Genomic DNA, 18,871 nt, shown 5'->3' on the forward strand with positions numbered 1-18,871 from the left:
GAATTTGGGAGCCTGACTTCAGTGGATTTTATTTCTGATTTACACCGGCATATGTTGAGAATCAGGCCTGCAGTGTTTACTCTTTCTAGTTCAAAATACATAGCTGTCATTGCACTAATGTTACCTTCATATTTTCTATGTTCCCATCATGCTATCATCACCCACTTTATCTCAAGGAAACACCAAAGCTAAACAAGATTGCCTTTCCTGGATTTAATGTGTTCCTTTGGATATTGACACATTCCGTACCCATATTCATATGATCACTGTGTTTTTGGTTGATTGAAATTGGAGGGCGTTTGCCTCATGTTTCTGAGAATATGATTCCAAATGAGCACTAGTCAACTAACTTCAGACCAAATCTTGGACTGAACTTTAAAGGTTATGTTAAGCAAGTTTTGGCAGGTGCATGCTGTTCAAAACTGTGTCCAGCAACATGAAGCTGTCATACAGTCAATAAATTAGATGAGAAATATTTAACATCTACGCTGGGGTACTTTGAAGGTCTTTTTAAATTAAAAAAAAAAGTGTAGGCTAAAACAGAATTAGCTAAAATGACTGAAACATCACTTAAACTTGTATCTAAGTACTAACACTTTTAAAATCATATTGGTCAATCGGGTTATAAACAGGGATTACCCCAAGGACCTGCTAACATGGTTTGAAAGGTGTTAAATTTGTGTCTACTACAAGTGCTAAGTGGTGTTTCAATCTTTTAGTTAATTTGATTTTAAGATGTACCTTTTTTTCTAGTCTAGACAGAGTCTGAGAGATTACTGGGTATTAAAGTACAGCTTGGTGGCATGTGAATCCAACAAAAGATACAAATTTTTCTCCATTCATGACTTTAGTTTTAGGAGATAATATTTCTATTTGTCATAAATTCTTTTAAAAGCTAATAAAATTTTTTATGTATGGCTATTATCTAGTGTATGTTTCAGATGAGTTCACTATTCCTTAGAAGACCATGAAGAGTCTTTATGGACAGAGCTTGAATCTCTTATTTTTGTTCTTCTGGGAGATTAATGTCCAACTGGGTTCTGAGGATATGGAAATCTTTAATCTTCCCTCCTACTGAGTAAATGGGGTTTACTCACCTTCACTTCCCCTTTGCTATTTTAAGGACAATTTTAAATAGATTTTGGATGGAGTTTTGAATGGTAGAGGTGGTGATGATTTGGAGGGTCATTTTAAAGCTCTCCTAGAAGGGCCATGGGATTGATTAATATCACAGTTGCAATTTTAAACTGGTCTTGTTTCTCAGGTGCTGTAGTGGTTTTTAAAAAGGACTCCTTCTAAGTAAATTTCTGCCCTCTGGCTACTTTTTCCCCAGACGAATTTTGGCCAATTACATCTAAACTCCCGATTTTTGAAGCTATAAATTTGAAGCAAACTGAGAGGAATCCATTAATTGTCTAAAATCAGAGAGAACTTGTATCCAGCGATTTGTTAGTTTTGAAAAACCAGCTTTTGGACCTTAGTGATCCATCACAAGCCCCCCCCCCCCCCCCCCCCCCGAGTATTGACTGAGATTATTTTAAAAAAAATACAGGATAATCTGACCACCTAAAAGAGAGATAATGGTTCCCCTAATCCTATTTTATATATTCCTTAGAAGGGAATATAAAAAAAATTCTGAATTAGAAAAAGTTGGATAATCAAAGAGCCCTTTGAAGGAATTTGAACTTGTGGCCAAAGGAAAAAATTCATCTGTATTTTGGACATTGGTGGCAACTACCTATGATACATGTAACTAGCTATGATTATAGTAACTGAAGAAGCCCTTATCCTCAAACATGCTTGGGAGAGATATTTTTTTGCCTTTCATGATACCCCATTTATCAACCATATGGTACAGTCTAACTTCATAGACCCCACCTGTTGTCCCTTTCCAGAAAGACCCCAAGGCAAGTTAGAGTTTTGAGAAACCAACCACAACATAATAAAACTCCTTGGGATTTTACCTCCACAGAAGTTTATGGGGACAATTTTGATCGGTGGGCCTCATTGTTAACAAAATTATTTACTAATATAAATAATACAGGAATTTTTCCACCAGGTTGGTCCACCAATATTATTGTTTTTCTTTATAAAAAAAGGCAATAAATGATCCTGGGAATTATTGACCAATTAGCCTCTTAGATATGGGTTTTTAAATCTATATCTGGGGAGATTAGAGGATTGGGTGAAGAACTATAATTTATTTGCAAAGGAACAAGCCAATGTCAGGAATGGCCACTCTACCATTGATAACTCTTTTGGTCTTTTTCTCATTTGATTCATAAATATTGCTCCACAGTGGAGATAAAATTTTAACAGCTGTTGCTGACCTGAAATTGCCTTTTGACTCCATTGACAGAGGTCACCTCAGGGAGCAACTTGTGAGGACTGGGCTAGATTTGGGGCACGGGTCACTTGCAAGTTTAAACTAGTGTGAATGGTGGATTCCCTGTAACTTGATTTGAGGACTTTTTTTTAAACCACGATTTGAGGACTTCAGTAACTCAGCCAACGGTTAGGGGTCTATAGAAGTGGGTGAGTAAGGTTCTGTGGCCTGCGATGTGCAGGAGATCAGACTAGATCAGGGGTCAGCAACATTTGGCATGAGGCTCGCCAGGGTAAGCACCCTGGCGGGCCGGGCCAGTTTATTTACCTGCTGACGCGGCAGGTTCGGCTGATCGCGGGCCCCCACTCGCTGCGGTTCGCTGACCCGGGCCAATGGGGGCGGCGAGAAGCGGCGCAGACGATTGATGTGCTGGCTGCGGCTTCCCGCCGCCCCCATTGGCCCGGGACGGCGAACCGCAGCTAGTGGGGGCCCGCGATCAGCCGAACCTGCCGCGTCAGCAGGTAAATAAACTGGCCCGGCCCGCCAAGGTGCTTACCCTGGCGAGCCGCGTGCCAAACGTTGCCAACCCCTGGACTAAATGATCATGATGGTCCATTCTGACCTTAAAGTCTATGAGTCTAGAACATGGGCTACTTTTCGGAACCCTTCATAGCCAAAGGGTAGCTGTTAGAATAGAGGGGCAAGGTAAGCTAACTGACCCTATTTCCACCTCCAAGAATGTCCATCAGGGTTGTTTATTAGCACATTTCCACTTAAAATTTTACAGGCTGTGATGGTTTTAGAAGGGATGCAGCATTTTCCTTTCAAAATTGTGAACTGGTGTGTATTGCTCCCTCTTTATGTACACAACGTGGTTTTGCTGTCCCAAACTCCTCTGGGCTTGAAGCATATGTTAAAGGATTTTGGTTCTTTTTGCCAGGAATCCTTGTCCACAAATTACCAGAAAACGAAAGTAATTTCCTTTGACCGCAAAGTAAGGCTGCACAGATGGATGACTGATGCTCCACTAAATTTTAATAGGTCATGTTTTTCCCCTATGTTTGTTTTACATATAATAGCCAACAGGATAAACATCTGGAGGAAGTAATAAAAGAAAGTGTTAAGTTCTAGGCAAGCAGATCCTGGGGGGCAATTTAATCACTCTTTCCTCTTAGATGGTTCAAGGCTACACTCCATGACCAAATATTACATGGTGTGGAAATCTGGGGCTGGAAAACACGTAAGGGTCTTAGAAGTTGAGCAAAACCAGTTTTTAAGGAGAATGCTCAGCCTCTCTAATTTCACACCAGCTGCTCTACTTAGAGCACAGGTAGGGGGATGTGCTATTTCGAGTAAAGCTCAGTGAATTTATATTAATTCTTGGCTGTGTATTCAGCTTATGAAACCATAGCATCTTCCAAGGCAATGTCTGAAGGAACAATTTAACAAAACACATACAAAAGGCAGAGAAACTTTAGGGTAAGCCCCCGCTTCTCTCTATCTTTAGACTTCTTGGAACTTGACCTGGCAACACCTGGACAAAGTGTGAAGTCTTTCATCATGTTTAGAGCAGAATCTATTTACAAACAATTCCCAAACCTGAGCTGGCTTTTGTAGGTGACAAATCTGAGGAACTGTCACAGATTGAAGTATCACTAGAGGAGGTTTTGGAATTAATTGATAAACTCAACATTAACAAGTCACCGGGACCAGATGGCATTCACCCAAGAGTTCTGAAAGAACTCAAATGTGAAGTTGCGGAACTATTAACTAAGGTTTGTAACCTGTCCTTTAAATTGGCTTCGGTACCCAATGACTGGAAGTTAGCTAATGTAACGCCAATATTTAAAAAGGGCTCTAGGGGTGATCCCAGCAATTACAGACCGGTAAGTCTAACGTCGGTACCGGGCAAATTAGTTGAAACAATAGTAAAGAACAAAATTGTCAGACACATAGAAAAACATAAACTCTTGAGCAATAGTCAACATGGTTTCTGTAAAGGGATATCGTGTCTTACTAATCTATTAGAGTTCTTTGAAGGGGTCAACAAACATGTGGACAAGGGGGATCCGGTGGACATAGTGTACTTAGATTTCCAGAAAGCCTTTGACAAGGTCCCTCACCAAAGGCTCTTACGTAAATTAAGCTGTCATGGGATAAAAGGGAAGGTCCTTTCATGGATTGAGAACTGGTTAAAGGACAGGGAACAAAGGGTAGGAATTAATGGTAAATTCTCAGAATGGAGAGGGGTAACTAGTGGTGTTCCCCAAGGGTCAGTCCTAGGACCAATCCTATTCAATTTATTCATAAATGATCTGGAGAAAGGGGTAAACAGTGAGGTGGCAAAATTTGCAGATGATACTAAACTACTCAAGATAGTTAAGACCAAAGCAGATTGTGAAGAACTTCAAAAAGATCTCACAAAACTAAGTGATTGGGCAGCAAAATGGCAAATGAAATTTAATGTGGATAAATGTAAAGTAATGCACATTGGAAAAAATAACCCCAACTATACATACAACATGATGGGGGCTAATTTAGCTACAACGAGTCAGGAAAAAGATCTTGGCGTCATCGTGGATAGTTCTCTAAAGATGTCCACGCAGTGTGCAGAGGCGGTCAAAAAAGCAAACAGGATGTTAGGAATCATTAAAAAGGGGATAGAGAATAAGCCTGAGAATATATTATTGCCCTTATATAAATCGATGGTACGCCCACATCTCGAATACTGTGTACAGATGTGGTCTCCTCACCTCAAAAAAGATATTCTAGCACTAGAAAAGATTCAGAAAAGAGCAACTAAAATGATTAAGGGTTTAGAGAGGGTCCCATATGAGGAAAGATTAAAGAGGCTAGGACTCTTCAGTTTGGAAAAGAGAAGACTAAAGGGGGACATGATAGAGGTATATAAAATCATGAGTGATGTTGAGAAAGTGGATAAGGAAAAGTTATTTACTTATTCCCATAATACAAGAACTAGGGGTCACCAAATGAAATTAATAGGCAGCAGGTTTAAAACAAATAAAAGGAAGTTCTTCTTCACGCAGCGCACAGTCAACTTGTGGAACTCCTTACCTGAGGAGGTTGTGAAGGCTAGGACTATAACAATGTTTAAAAGGGGACTGGATAAATTCATGGTGGCTAAGTCCATAAATGGCTATTAGCCAGGATGGGTAAGAATGGTGTCCCTAGCCTCTGTTCGTCAGAGGATGGAGATGGATGGCAGGAGAGAGATCACTTGATCATTACCTGTTAGGTTCACTCCCTCTGGGGCACCTGGCATTGGCCACTGTCGGTAGACAGATACTGGGCTAGATGGACCTTTGGTCTGACCCAGTACGGCCTTTCTTATGTTCTTATGTTCTAATTGGATATGGAAGATATTCCTACAACAAATATTCCCTTGGCTTTCTGATTTAAAACAATATTCAGTTCTGAGAACTATTTGGACATTTTTAACAATAACATTTTAAGGAGAACTTTTGCATTTCTCTATTTTCAAGCTATGATAGATAAATTCATGAAGGATAGGTCCATCAGTGACTATTAGCCAGGATAGGCAGGGATGGTGTCCGTAGCCTCTGTTTGCCAGAAGCTGGGAATGGGTGACAGAGGATTGATCACTTGATGATTACCTCTTCTGTTCATTCCATCGGAAAACAGGATACTGGGCTAGATGGACCTTTGGTCTGACCCAGTATGGCCATTTTTATGTTCTTATGCGCTCAGCCTATCTGAAAGGGAGCTACTGTATGCTGGTATTGAGAGACAATCATCTTTTCCTGTGTAGGTGCGGCCAGATCAAAGATGTAGCACACTGTCAACTTTGCTGTAACCTGTACTGTCACCTAAGAAATAAATGCTTAGCCCCATTCCTGGCTCAAATGTCTTTTACCACACAAGCTAAAAAACAAAAATACTTGTTATGTAGTGAAAATAGCTTAATTATATGGGCTGACGCGCTATTTGCCTGGTTGGCCACAAAAACAAGTACAAGTGAAGGAGAGGTTCCTTGTGCTCTAGATGAAATTATGTATTTTTAACTCTTGTTAGTTTATTTTCATAGACTGTGTTGGTGGGGATGATGGGTGAATTTTGTGGGTTTTAAAAATTTTTGTATATTTAAAATATGTATCCATTTTATTGAACTTTGTTGATTTTAAAACAATGGTTATCGGATATTCATTATTACGTAACGCTAAGACGCTATATTAATCAATTGGGTTTGATTTACAGTGAATAAGCAACTGCAGTTGCCCACTTTTGATATTATAAGATCTAATACTTCAAAAGGGAAAATCTCCCTCCCATTTCAGGCCCATCGAAACTGAGCTTTGTGCCAGTTTAACTATTAGATGAACACTTTGCAAATTTTGTGCAACAGACCAAGACATCCTGAATCAGTGAAACCTCTGGTGATATGAAAACTCCTTCCTGTTTCCAAAGGAGGTTTTCATCTCTAACTCTGCAGATAACTGTCTCCCAGTTGCACGCTTTTATGAAAGCTTAATTTTTATCAGCCCAACTGTCGCTATCCTCCAGCAACAAGGGGTTAGAATTAAGGAAGTCAACGGCAATCAGGCACCCTTAAAGAGGCTGGCCAAGAATCAGCTCTGTGTCATTCTCATAAGAAATTACATTCTCCTACCTCTTTCCTGGCAATGTGAAATGGTTTTCAGAGAATTGTCATAGGTAGAGAAAGAACAGGACATATTAGCTTATTTTAGTCCACTTCCTCTGACAACGGCCAATTGCTCCCACAAAATACATTTTCTAGCACTTTGTACACATGGGGTGAAATCTTAGCCCCCTTGAAGTCAATGGTAGCATTTAAATGTCCCAAATAATTGGGATCCCACCAGGGCTGGCCCACAACATTTTGGCACCTGAGGTGGGAGCTCAAATGACGCCCCCTTGCTCCCTCGCTTGGGCCAAAACTTTGGAATTCTGCCTTCTTCCTGTTCTACTCCTCTCATGGTACTGCTCTGCTACCTACCCCAATAAAGGAGAACTAACTACTTAAAATGCCTTGTTCAAAAATTTTAAGTAACATTTAACTTTCAAACCCCTGAACAGCAAATGTAACTTTTCTTGTCTGCATAGTAAACACTGGCTTTTTTATCTGTTTGAATAACCAAAGTGGTGCTTTCTATGCTGTCTTGGTTGCAAAGATTTGAACTACTTCCTGAAGGTCCAGTCTGGCCAGCTCATGCTCTATTGAGATGGTTGCAAGGCCGATCAGCCTCTCCTGTGTCATTGTGGAGTGTAGATGTGTTTTTATTAACTTCAGCTTGGAGAAGCTGCGTTCTTCACTGGCAACTGTTACAGGAAGTGTTAGAAGTATGCACAGAGCAACAAAAGCATTTGGAAAGAGGGTGGTCATCTTATCTGTGCACATATATTCCAGAACAGCCTTTGGAGTTGATCCTGCTGAAATGTATCTTGAAAGGGCTTTCAGTTCATCACCTTAAATCACTCGCATCAATATCACGCATGTCATCATGTGTCAACACTTTCTCTAGTGCTCTGCATTGCTGGTGTAGGTCTTCTTCAGGTATAGTGAGGAGTTTTGGAATATCATACAACATCCCAAATATAGTGCTGTGTTCCTTGAGCTGCATGAAACGTTCTTCATCTGACTGTATTGCACAATCTAGCACCTGGTTAAAGAATTCAACTTTGAATTGTTGTTTGGGGTCTCTTATGGGATTATCCCATGCCTCGTAATCAAAATGTCTTCTTCTTCGATGACTCTTGTATTCTTGAATGGGTGGGAAAATAGCTTCAGTGTGAAGTTCCTCTGCCAACTCTGTGCACTCTTCAGAACGTTTTGAAATCCCTCATCTTACCGGTAAGACTGTAGGTATGATTTTGCTTTGTCCAGTTCCATTGCTCCAGATATATCAAGGTCAACACCTTGGAGTCTCCTGCTTACAACATTTATTTCAAACTGTATGTCATGCCACAACACTAAGCCGCACAGAAATTTGAAGTTATGCATGTTTCTGGTGATTCCATTTTCCTCTGCCACTGTTCTCCCATGAACAGTTCCTGTCATAGCATTATTCTCCATAATGGCAACTATGCCATCATCTATCTTCCCAATTTGGTGTTTGATAGGCTTTATCGCCTCCACTCGACTTTCCCATCATGTGGCACTCAGTGGTTTCAGTGTCACAGAGGATGTTCCCAGATGTTGCTTCAAAATTTGCCATCAATGAGTTGATGCAGAGAAAAATACATAGATGCTTTGAATTACATTAAAAAATTCAGCAGCCTCACTAGAAGCTGATGCTGCACCACTGTCCACCAAGTTCAATGAATGAGAACTGCATGGGACAAAAAAAGCTCGAGGGTTTAACTCTCGGATCTGTGTCTGCACTCCTCTGTTCTTTCCTCTCATGTTAGCACCATTACCGTAGCCCTGACCTCTCATGTCAGCTATCGCACTTCCCATATCTTCCAGCTTTTTAAGAAGCACATTTGTCATACCAGCCTCTATAGTATCATCAATGTCAATAAATTCTAGAAAATGCTTTCTGACAGTCACCATTGCAGGGACATTTTCACTAGGTTCTGTTGTTGTTGTTACAAAACGCACCATTAAAGTCATTTGTTCCGTATGGCTGATGTCAGGTGTGCAGTCCAGAATAACAGAGTAATATCTTGCTGACTTCAGATCTGCCACAATCTTCTGTTTGACTTTTGTTGCCAGGAACTGTATGATCTCATTTTGAATTGTTTTTCCAAGGTAGTGGTGTGTGTACGTTTCTTGGGTGGTGCTCCTGGAGTACAGCATCAAACTCAGCCATCAGCTCCACAATTTTAAGGAAGTTTCCAATGTTTGGCACATACAGCTGATCTGAAGTGCCACGCAGCGCTAGGTTTTGGGTAGCAAGCATTCTCACAATGGCAATGAGCCTTTTCAGAACATTTTGCCAGTAGAGACTCTGATGCAATCTTCTCTTGATCTATGGTGGCCTTTGACCTTAGTCTCATCTCAAGCTCTTTCCACCTATGGAATGCTCTCTGGTGATTTGCTGCCAGATTTCTAGCCAGATTTTTCCAGTCCTTTGTTCCTGTAGAACCCAATGTGGCTGGAACATTAGACTGGAAGAGTTTGCAACAAAAGCAGTATGCAGCATTCTGGATTCTACATAAGCCATGGCCTCTCCACTTTGTCACCATTGGGGATTTCACACCAGTAATCTGTTGGATGGAAACTTCTATTTTCATTGTCTTTGGGGAATGTGAAGTTTTTCACTTGCTGTGGCCCATGCAGAACAAGGAAGTCCCTCAGACTACTGCTCAAGTGGGTCCACAGTCCTGGATCATCTAGACCAGGGGTCGGCAACGTTTGGCACGCGGCTCGCCAGGGTAAGCACCCTGGCGGGCCGGGCCAGTTTATTTGCCGACCCCTGATCTAGACTTAAGGAACTAAACTCAGCAGCAGCTATTTCTTGCGCCTCCACCACACTCTTCTCTGATCTACACTTTTCTTCAGGAATGGTTACTTCCATTTGAGATGGAGATATGGATGCTGCAGCAGCTGCCAGGTCACCTGCACTCTGACTAACTGGAAGATCAGGCATCTCCTCACCACTCACATCCTCACTGGGGCCGGAAGGCTCACCATGAACATTTGTGACTATGTATCTCAGGAGAGCTTCTTCCTGCTTAGATAGAAAAGCTTCCTTTGCTTTCTTTCTTTTTCTGAATGGTGCCCCAGAAGGGCGTTTTCTTCTTTCACTCATGACTGCTGTCTGTGCCAGCTACAGTGGCTCTCAACACTCAATTGAAGGGGACAAATAAGCAAGCTGGTAGCAGGGCCTGAGTGAGGGAAGATATCAGCGTCTTAAGGGCCTAACTGGCTCCTACTACTTCAGTTGACTGCCTGTTCTCCTCAAGTGGGTTCAGGGAAGCAGCAGGAAACAGGAAGCTCCCTGAGAAGCTGGTGTTAATCACTCCAGGCTCCTGGGGGTGCTAGAGAGGTACATAAGAGGCTCCTCCTCCTCTCTCCCCCTGCAGCTCCTGCTGCTTTCTATTATTCCCTCTCACCTTTTCTCCTGCCTGCCTGTTATGTCTCTTGTGCCCTCCTTCCTCCAGCACAGCACTCCACCATCTCTGAGCATCTAGAGCAGAGAGAATACATATGCACCAGCAGCAGACAATTTTCTACACTCTGGGTCCTAGTGGCGCCCCCCCTCCCCCCCCCAAGTCTGGCACCTGAAGCGGCCGCCTCAGTTCGCCTCATGGTAAGGCCAGCCCTGGGGGTGGGAGGGGTGAGGAAGTGCTATTCTGCCAAGCTCCCCCCACTGAGTTACTAAAATGACATGTCACTCACAGTAGATAGCACAGGCGTTCAAAATATGATCATACAGCTCTCTGAGCTCGGGTCCTCCTCAGTGTCACTTCAATGTCTATGGACTGTACTGGGCTTCTTGACTAGGGGAGGAAGGCAGGAGGACAGTAATCGCATCACCCAACATCCTTTTGGGTTATCAAGAGCTGCCACTCACAGTAAATTGTGCAGATCTGTGACCCTCCCTCTATGTTAAAATAGAGAATGGCAGAGTTAACACTGACATTGAAATAATAATCACTGGGCATCTCAGTTCACACCTTTCAGAGGAATGGGGTAGTACATGCCTCTCAGACCTATTGTTCGAGGCCCTCTGCAGACTCTCAAACATCTCTGCATCCAATAAACACAACGCCATTTTTTTAGATTTTCCTCACAAGCAGGATAGCTAGACACTTAGGCTATGTCCACACTACAGAGCCTATGTTGCAATAGCCCCGTAGTGTAGATGCAGTGTACACTGAACAGAAGGAGTTTTTCTGACAGCGTGGGAATCCCACCTCCCTAAACATTAGCTGTGCCAACAGACGCACTCTTATGTTGGCATAGCTGCATCTACACTGGAGGTTTTGGCCATGTAGTTCTGTTGGTTAGGGGTGTGGTTTTTTTCACACCTCTGACCAACATAGCTATGCCAGTTTAAGTTTTTAGTATAGACAAGGATTTTGTTGGGTTTTTTTTAATGAAAGCTGGGAATCGAGAACGAGATAGCATCTTGAGAGAGGTATCATTATGCCAGACTGCCACATAGGCCAATCCAATCCAAGCCCTGGCAAAAGATACATCTGCACGTCTGTGATGGCATAGGGAATCAAAGCCAGGTTTCACAAAGCCCCTGGCAGCCTTCTATACAGTGAAACATTATTCCTCTTTCAACTGACGTGTCCCTATTGGATATAGGATTAAGTGATCAACTGTGGCAAAATGGAAGTTATCTGACACACAATCTGTTTCCTCTCACTTGAAAAACAAGTCATTTGGTTATGAATTGGGAAGTAAGCCAAGGTACATACCCTGTTAAATAATCATGACCTCACCCTGTCCATATTCATTGACTTACCTTATTATTTGTATTAAATACAAAGTGCTACATACAAAGCATCACCCGCTATCCTTTAATGCTATTGATTTGATTTTGTTATTTTTAACACTAGTTTGTGCTGCTGCGTAACTGTTTCAATCTCATTCTAACGGTGTCAATGAGAGTAAGAAGAGTTTTAGCTAAATACCATTTTTCAATAGGAAAATGCTCTGGCTGTAGCAAATATTAATGTTCCTAGTTACAATCTCTGAAATAAACCCATTTTTTTTTGCAAGTGTAGTGATTTGTGCACATTATTTTCTGGGCTTACATATAAGCTGAACAATAAAAAGTATCATTGTTAGACATCTGGGTTGTTGTTTTTTAATACTTTTGTGTTCCTTTATCATACTGTTCATCTTAGATCTTGTATATTATGGGTTCATCTAATGGCATGGCTACACTTGCAGATGTAGAGTGCTGAGAGTTAAACCAGCCATCGGAAAGCGCAGTAGGGAAAGCGCTGCCGTGTGTTCACACTGTCAGATTCAAGCGCACTGGGGTGGCCACATTAGCAGCTCTTGCAACGCCACAGAGAGCAGTGCATTGTGGTAGCTATCCCAGCATTCAAGTGGCTGCAACGTGCTTTTCAAATGGGGGGCGGGGGGTGGAGTGGAGTGTGTTGTGTGTATGTGGGGGGAGAGAGAGTTGGTTTTTGGGGTGTTGAGAGTGTGTCAGCATGCTGTCTTGTAAGTTCAGACAGCAGCAGACCTCCCTCCCCACTGCCTCTCTCTCACACACTCACAGCAGCAACATTCCACAGTAATGGTTGCTTTGTCCCAGGGCAGATAAGCATGCCCGCTGTCAGAAATGGAGCTTTGAAGGGGCATATCCACATTCCTACAGCTGAGTTCAAAACAATGATAAGAGTGGCCACTTGACTTAAGGGGATTATGGGACGTTTCCGGTGGCCGATCGCAGCGCAGTAACGCAACACCTTGTTCACACTGACGCCTGGGCGTTTCAGCCGAGGCACAGCAAGCGTTATGCTTCTCGTGGAGGTGGGTTACCAGGCGCGCTCCAGCCGCAGAGTCCAGGCGCTCTAAGTGCCTTGCGAGTGTGGATGGGTCGGGAGTTAGGGTGCCTGGGGCCGCTTTAATGCGCTCTGACTTGCAAGTGTAGCCAAGCCCTAAGGCCCTGATTCAGAAGGTGTCTAGCTACAAGCAGATGAGTAGTCCCGTTGAAATCAAGGGAACTATTCACAAGCCTGTGTGTAACTTTAAGTACATTGTTGATTTGGGGCCTAAAGGTATGTCTACACTGCAAAAACAAAACAACCCCCCCCACACACAGGGCAGAAAGCCTGGGTCAACTTGCACCCTCTTCTCCCTCTCTCTGATTTCAGAGCTCAAGCAGGAATATCTTAACACTGCTAATTTTAGCCCTATAGCTGGCGCCTGAGTCAGCTGACCTGGACTTTGAGCCTTGCTTTTCTTTTTTTTTTCCTATTGCAGTAGAAGTACCCTAGGGGACCAAGCAACACAAACTAAATACACACTAAGGCCTTGATCCTGCAGACATATATGTACTTAACTATATGTATTAAGTAGTCCCATTGACTTCAGTGGAATTGCTGAAAAGCTTGGTGAAGCATGTGCATGCTTGCAGGATTGGGACCTGAGAGAAGAAAACTGCCTGAATTTGATTTCTTCCCATATTGTAAGTGTTCCTCTCTACCATGACATATTCACCTTATTAAACCCATATAAAAAAAATGCATGCCTCAGAACGCAATTGCAACCATATTAGGCACTTAGATGTCTATGTGAAAAAATCTGCGGTGCAAAAACAAACTGAAGCTAGCTTTTATGAGGCTTTTACATGTTTATATGGAAAGGACTGAAATATTGCAAAGCTTTGTGGGGGGGAGGAAGGGCAGTCATATCTGTGTGGGTACAGAGAAGAAACTTTTCTGACTACACGTCTATACGTCTAACAAATCATTCATGGAAGAGGCTTCCTGAACTGTGAATAATCCACCATGAACAGTTTTAACAATACCGTAAAGTATCACTTGCCTTTTAAGTTTCATTTCAAAATTGCATTTTAACACAGTGTACTGCAACCTCAGGGCCTGACTCTGCCCCAGGATGCTTGCATATAACTCTTACTGGAGTCAATGAGGGTTGCAACATGCATCTTCAAAAGTGGATTCTGACCCTATAGCTTTAATTTACTCTTAGAATACAGCTCCGTGATCCATTAAACAAAATATATCTAGTAACCATCTGTCTTTATTCATCAGGCTGAAAGCAGTTAATCAAACAGACTTTTTACTTTCTTCTTTTTCTCAATTGCTTTGAACACAGATGCAGCCTTTCCATAATTAAACTCAGCACTGCAGCTCCCAGACAGATTAATTCTGGAGAGCTTGTCAGGCATGTCAACTGATATACATGTTCTGTGTCTTGTCTCCAGGCTTTTTTAAAAACATGGAGAAGCTCTCTTAGAAGTGACTGAATTAACCCATGACAAGTGATGCCAGAGTATAGCTCTGTTCTGCAGTTGTATGCAGGCTCTCATGGGCTGACATGTTTTAGGAACTCCTCCATTTACTGTAGTTTAGCCCAAAGCAGCAAAAACAGGTGAAATTTCAGTCTCCAGGGATTATTTCCTGGGGGCAAAGTAAATAAAGTTTAAGTGGTCCTGCCGCACTCACCATCTACTCTACAGCCTCCTGCAGGACCATCAATAGATTCTTCTTGATACATTTAATGAATTTTAACCCTCCACCTGAACCCTGCCATACGGGGAGTATCTTTAAGGTAGTTCATTTCCCCTCCTTTGGCTCTCCTGAGACTGCAAATAAGGGCATCAATTGTACTGATAATTATCCCTGTGGAACAGGACTGAGACCATCTGACTCATTTCACTCTTTTGCTAATTAGTGAACAGGATTTTTACTGGTTACCAGCCACCTGAATCATGTAATCATCCTAGAAGTTACATACCAAACAATAAGACCCAAGATACAGTAGATGAATTCAAACAATTATTTAAGACAGATTGTTTTAGATAGAAGTTCTGATCTCAGACACATACTATTAACTTCAGTGGGAGCATCGTACACATCCAGGGACAGAGTATAGCCCTAAATTGCTATCAATAATGAGATCCTAGCTGTTTTTATTTTCCCCTCTTTCTAAACATACCCTACAGCAGTGGTTCTCAAACTAGGGCCGCCGCTTGTTCAGGGAAAGCCCCAGGCAGGCCGGGCCGGTTTGTTTACCTGCCGCGTCCACAGGTTCGGCCGATCGCGGCTCCCACTGGCCACGGTTCGCCGCTCCAGGCCAACGGGGGCTGCGGGAAGGGCGGCCAGCATGTCCCTCGGCCCTCGCCGCCTCCTGCAGCCCCCATTGGCCTGGAGTGGCGAACCGCGGCCAGTGGGAGCCGCGATCGGCCGAACCTGCGGACGCGGCAGGTAAACAAACTGGCCCGGCCCGCCAGATGCTTTCTCTGAACAAGCGGCGGCCCTAGTTTGAGAACCACTGCCCTACAACACATTATAAATTTTAAATCAGAGACTACAACTACAATTGTTAGGGTTAAATGTTTCTCATTTTAAAAAACCTCTTATTTCATGCCTTTCTAACTCATCTATTAAAACATTTATTCTGGGCTGAAAATTGGCATCCACAGTCTCCGCCTAGGAGCAATTTTTAATTTAAGCAAAGTTTCCATTTCAATTAGATTTTTTTCAGCTGTTAAAATAAAACTGCGGTGTCATAAAAGATGTTTTAAAAATTCCAATTATTACATTTAGTTACAAAGAAGCATTAATTATCATTAATTTTAAACTAAGATTTAATTTGAATTATTTATAGTCAAAATATAATAAATTCACCACATATTGGCCACCTGATGATGCAGGTCAAGACCCAGGAAAAATCCTGCTGCTTACAAACCGGGAAGAATTAGTAGGGGAAGCAAAAGTGGATGGGAACCTGGGAGGCAGTGACCATGAGATGGTTGAGTTCACAGGGCCACAAGGAAGAAAGGAGAGCAGCAGAATACAGACCCTGGACTTCAAAAAACAGACTTTGACTCCCTCAGGGAACTGATGGGCAGGATCCCCTGGGAGAATAACATGAGGGGGAAAGGAGTCCAGGAGAGCTGGCTGTGTTTTAAAGAATCCTTATTGAGGTTGCAGGAACAAACCATCCCGATGTGTAGAAAGAATAGTAAATATGGCAGGCGATCAGCTTGGCTTAACAGTGAAATCCTTGCTGATCTTAAACACAAAAGAGAAGCTTACAAGAAGTGGAAGATTGAACAAATGACCAGGGAGGAGTATAAAAATATTGCTCAGGCATGCAGAAGTGAAATCAGGAAGGCCAAATCACACTTGGAATTGCAGCTAGCAAGGGATGTTAAGTGTAACAAGAAGGGTTTCTTCAGGTATGTTAGCAACAAGAAGAAAGTCAAGGAAAGTATGGGTCCCTTACTGGGGAGGCAACCTAGTGACAGAGGATGTGGAAAAAGCTAATGAACTCAATGCTTTTTTTGCCTCTGTCTTCATGAACAAGGTCAGCTCCCAGACTACTGCACTGGGCAGCAGAGCATGGGAAGGAGATGACCAGCCCTCTGTGGAGAAAGAAGAGGTTCAGGACTATTTAGAAAAGCTGGATGAGCACAAGTCCATGGGGCCAGATGCGCTGCATCCGAGGGTGCTAAAGGAGTTGGCGGATGTGATTGCAGAGGCATTGGCCATTATCTTTGAAAACTCATGGTGATCGGGGGAGGTTCCGGATGACTGGAAAAAGGTTAATGTAGTGCTCATCTTTAAAAAAGGGAACGAGGAGGATCCGGGGAACAACAGGCCAGTCAGCCTCACCTCAGTCCCTGGAAAAATCATGGAGCAGGTCCTCAAGGAATCAATTCTGAAGCACTTAGAGGAAAGTGACCAGGAACAGTCAGCATGGATTCACCAAGGGCAAGTCATGCCTGACTAACCTAATTGCCTTCTATGACGAGATAACTGGCTCTGTGGATGAGGGGAAAGCAGTGGATGTGTTATTTCTTGACTTTAGCAAAGCTCTTGATACTGTCTCCCACAGTATTCTTGACGGCAAGTTCAAGTATGGGCTGGATGAATGGACTATAAGGTGGATAGAATGCTGGCTAGATCGTCAGACTCAACGGGTAGCGATCAATGGCCCATGTCTAGTTGGCAGCCGGTATCAAGTGGAGTGCCCCAAGGGTCGGTCCTGGGGCCAGTTTTGTTCAATATCTTCATTAATGATCTGGAGGATGGCGTGGACTGCACCCTCAGCAAGTTTGCAGATGACACTAAACTAGGAGGAGTGGTAGATACGCTGGAGGGTAGGGATAGCATACAGAGGGACCTAGAAAAATTAGAGGATTGAGCCAAAAGAAATCTGATGAGGTTCAACAAGGACAAGTGCAGAGTCCTGCACTTAGGACGGAAGAATCCCATGCACTGCTACAGACTAGGGACCGAATGGCTAGGCAGCAGTTCTGCAGAAAAGGACCTAGGGGTTACAGTGAATGAGAAGCTGGATATGAGTCGACAGTGTGCCCTTGTTGCCAAGAAGGCTAACGGCATTTTGGGCCGTATAAGTAGGGGCATTGCCAGCAGATCGAGGGACATGATCATTCCCCTCTATTTGACATTGGTGAGGCCTCATCTGGAGTACTGTGTCCAGTTTTGGGCCCCACACTACAAGAAGGATGTGGAAAAATTGGAAATAGTCCAGCGGAGGGCAACAAAAATGATTAGGGGGCTGGAGCACATGACTTATGAGGCTGAGGCAACTGGGATTGTTTAGTCTGCAGAAGAGAAGAATGAGGCGGGATTTGATAGCTGCTTTCAACTACCTGAAAGGGGGTTCCAAAGAGGATGCATCTAGACTGTTCTCAGTGGTACCAGATGACAGAACAAGGAGTAATGGTCTTAAGTTGCAGTGGGGGAGGTTTAGGTTGGATATTAGGAAAAACTTTTTTACTAAGAGGGTGGTGAAGCACTGGAATGGGTTACCTAGGGAGGTGGTGGAATCTCCTTCCTTAGAGGTTTTTAAGGTCAGGCTTGACAAAGCCCTGGCTGGGATGATTTAGTTGGGGATTGGTCCTGCTTTGAGCAGGGGGTTGGACTAGATGACCTCCTGAGGTCCCTTCCAACCCTGATAGTCTATGATTCACGCAGTAGCCACATACAAGAGAATGGCAGTATGCTTTCAGAACAGCCATAAAGCAAAGTCTCACAGTTATGCCAAAACTCTGCCAAATGAACACAGATGGAATTTAGTTAGTACTGGACAAAAGAACAATGGGATAAATTCTGCCCCCAGCAACCCCCAATGTCCTTATGTACCTGAGAGCATAATTTTAGTACCATATGTTTAAGTGCTGCTAAATGGTTATAATTATGCTTATCTTCCTCCAGGGGAAGATTTGCAAAGGCACAAATGGGAGTCAGGCACCCAACTCCTATTGACTTCCCTTTGCGTCCTTTGCAACTTTTAAAATCAACCTCTACTAAAAAGAGCCATTTTATACATAAATGAAAAAGCTTTTGAGAAGGGAAACTACATGGTTAATTATTCTAAGTAGTTTGCATTTAAATTATGTCTTTCATTCAGGAATGTCTTTTATAACCATAAGTGACTGAATCTTCACAAACTCCCTGTAGCCCCATGTACAGAGGAGTAAAATGGGTCACGGAGAATCACACAGCAAGCCAGCAACAAAACTCAGGAGTCATGGTGCTCTCACGTAGGCAAACATCACCTCCACCAATGTTCCCTCAATTTTTTTCCACCCATGTGCAGAATACATTTTGTTACGTGCACCAAGGTAATGTGCGGATATGCACCAGCAGTAGAAACAAAAAACCTGGATATAATAGATATTTTTAAAAAGTTAGCAATAGGGATACTTACTCCAGCCAGGACAGGTTAGGCATTTTAGAACTCACTACACAAAGAATTAAATTGAAGCGTAAGAGAGAAATAAAAATTATGAAATGCATAGACCAGTCAAAAAAGTAAAATAACACACTTTGAAAGAATAAAATTACAGAGAATAAATATGCATTGCGGGAAGTACCAAGAAGTAACAACAGTAGTGTTGGGAGGTATGTGAC

Source organism: Emys orbicularis, chromosome 14 (genome assembly GCF_028017835.1).
Source record: "Emys orbicularis isolate rEmyOrb1 chromosome 14, rEmyOrb1.hap1, whole genome shotgun sequence".
Classification (NCBI taxonomy): domain Eukaryota; kingdom Metazoa; phylum Chordata; order Testudines; family Emydidae; genus Emys; species Emys orbicularis.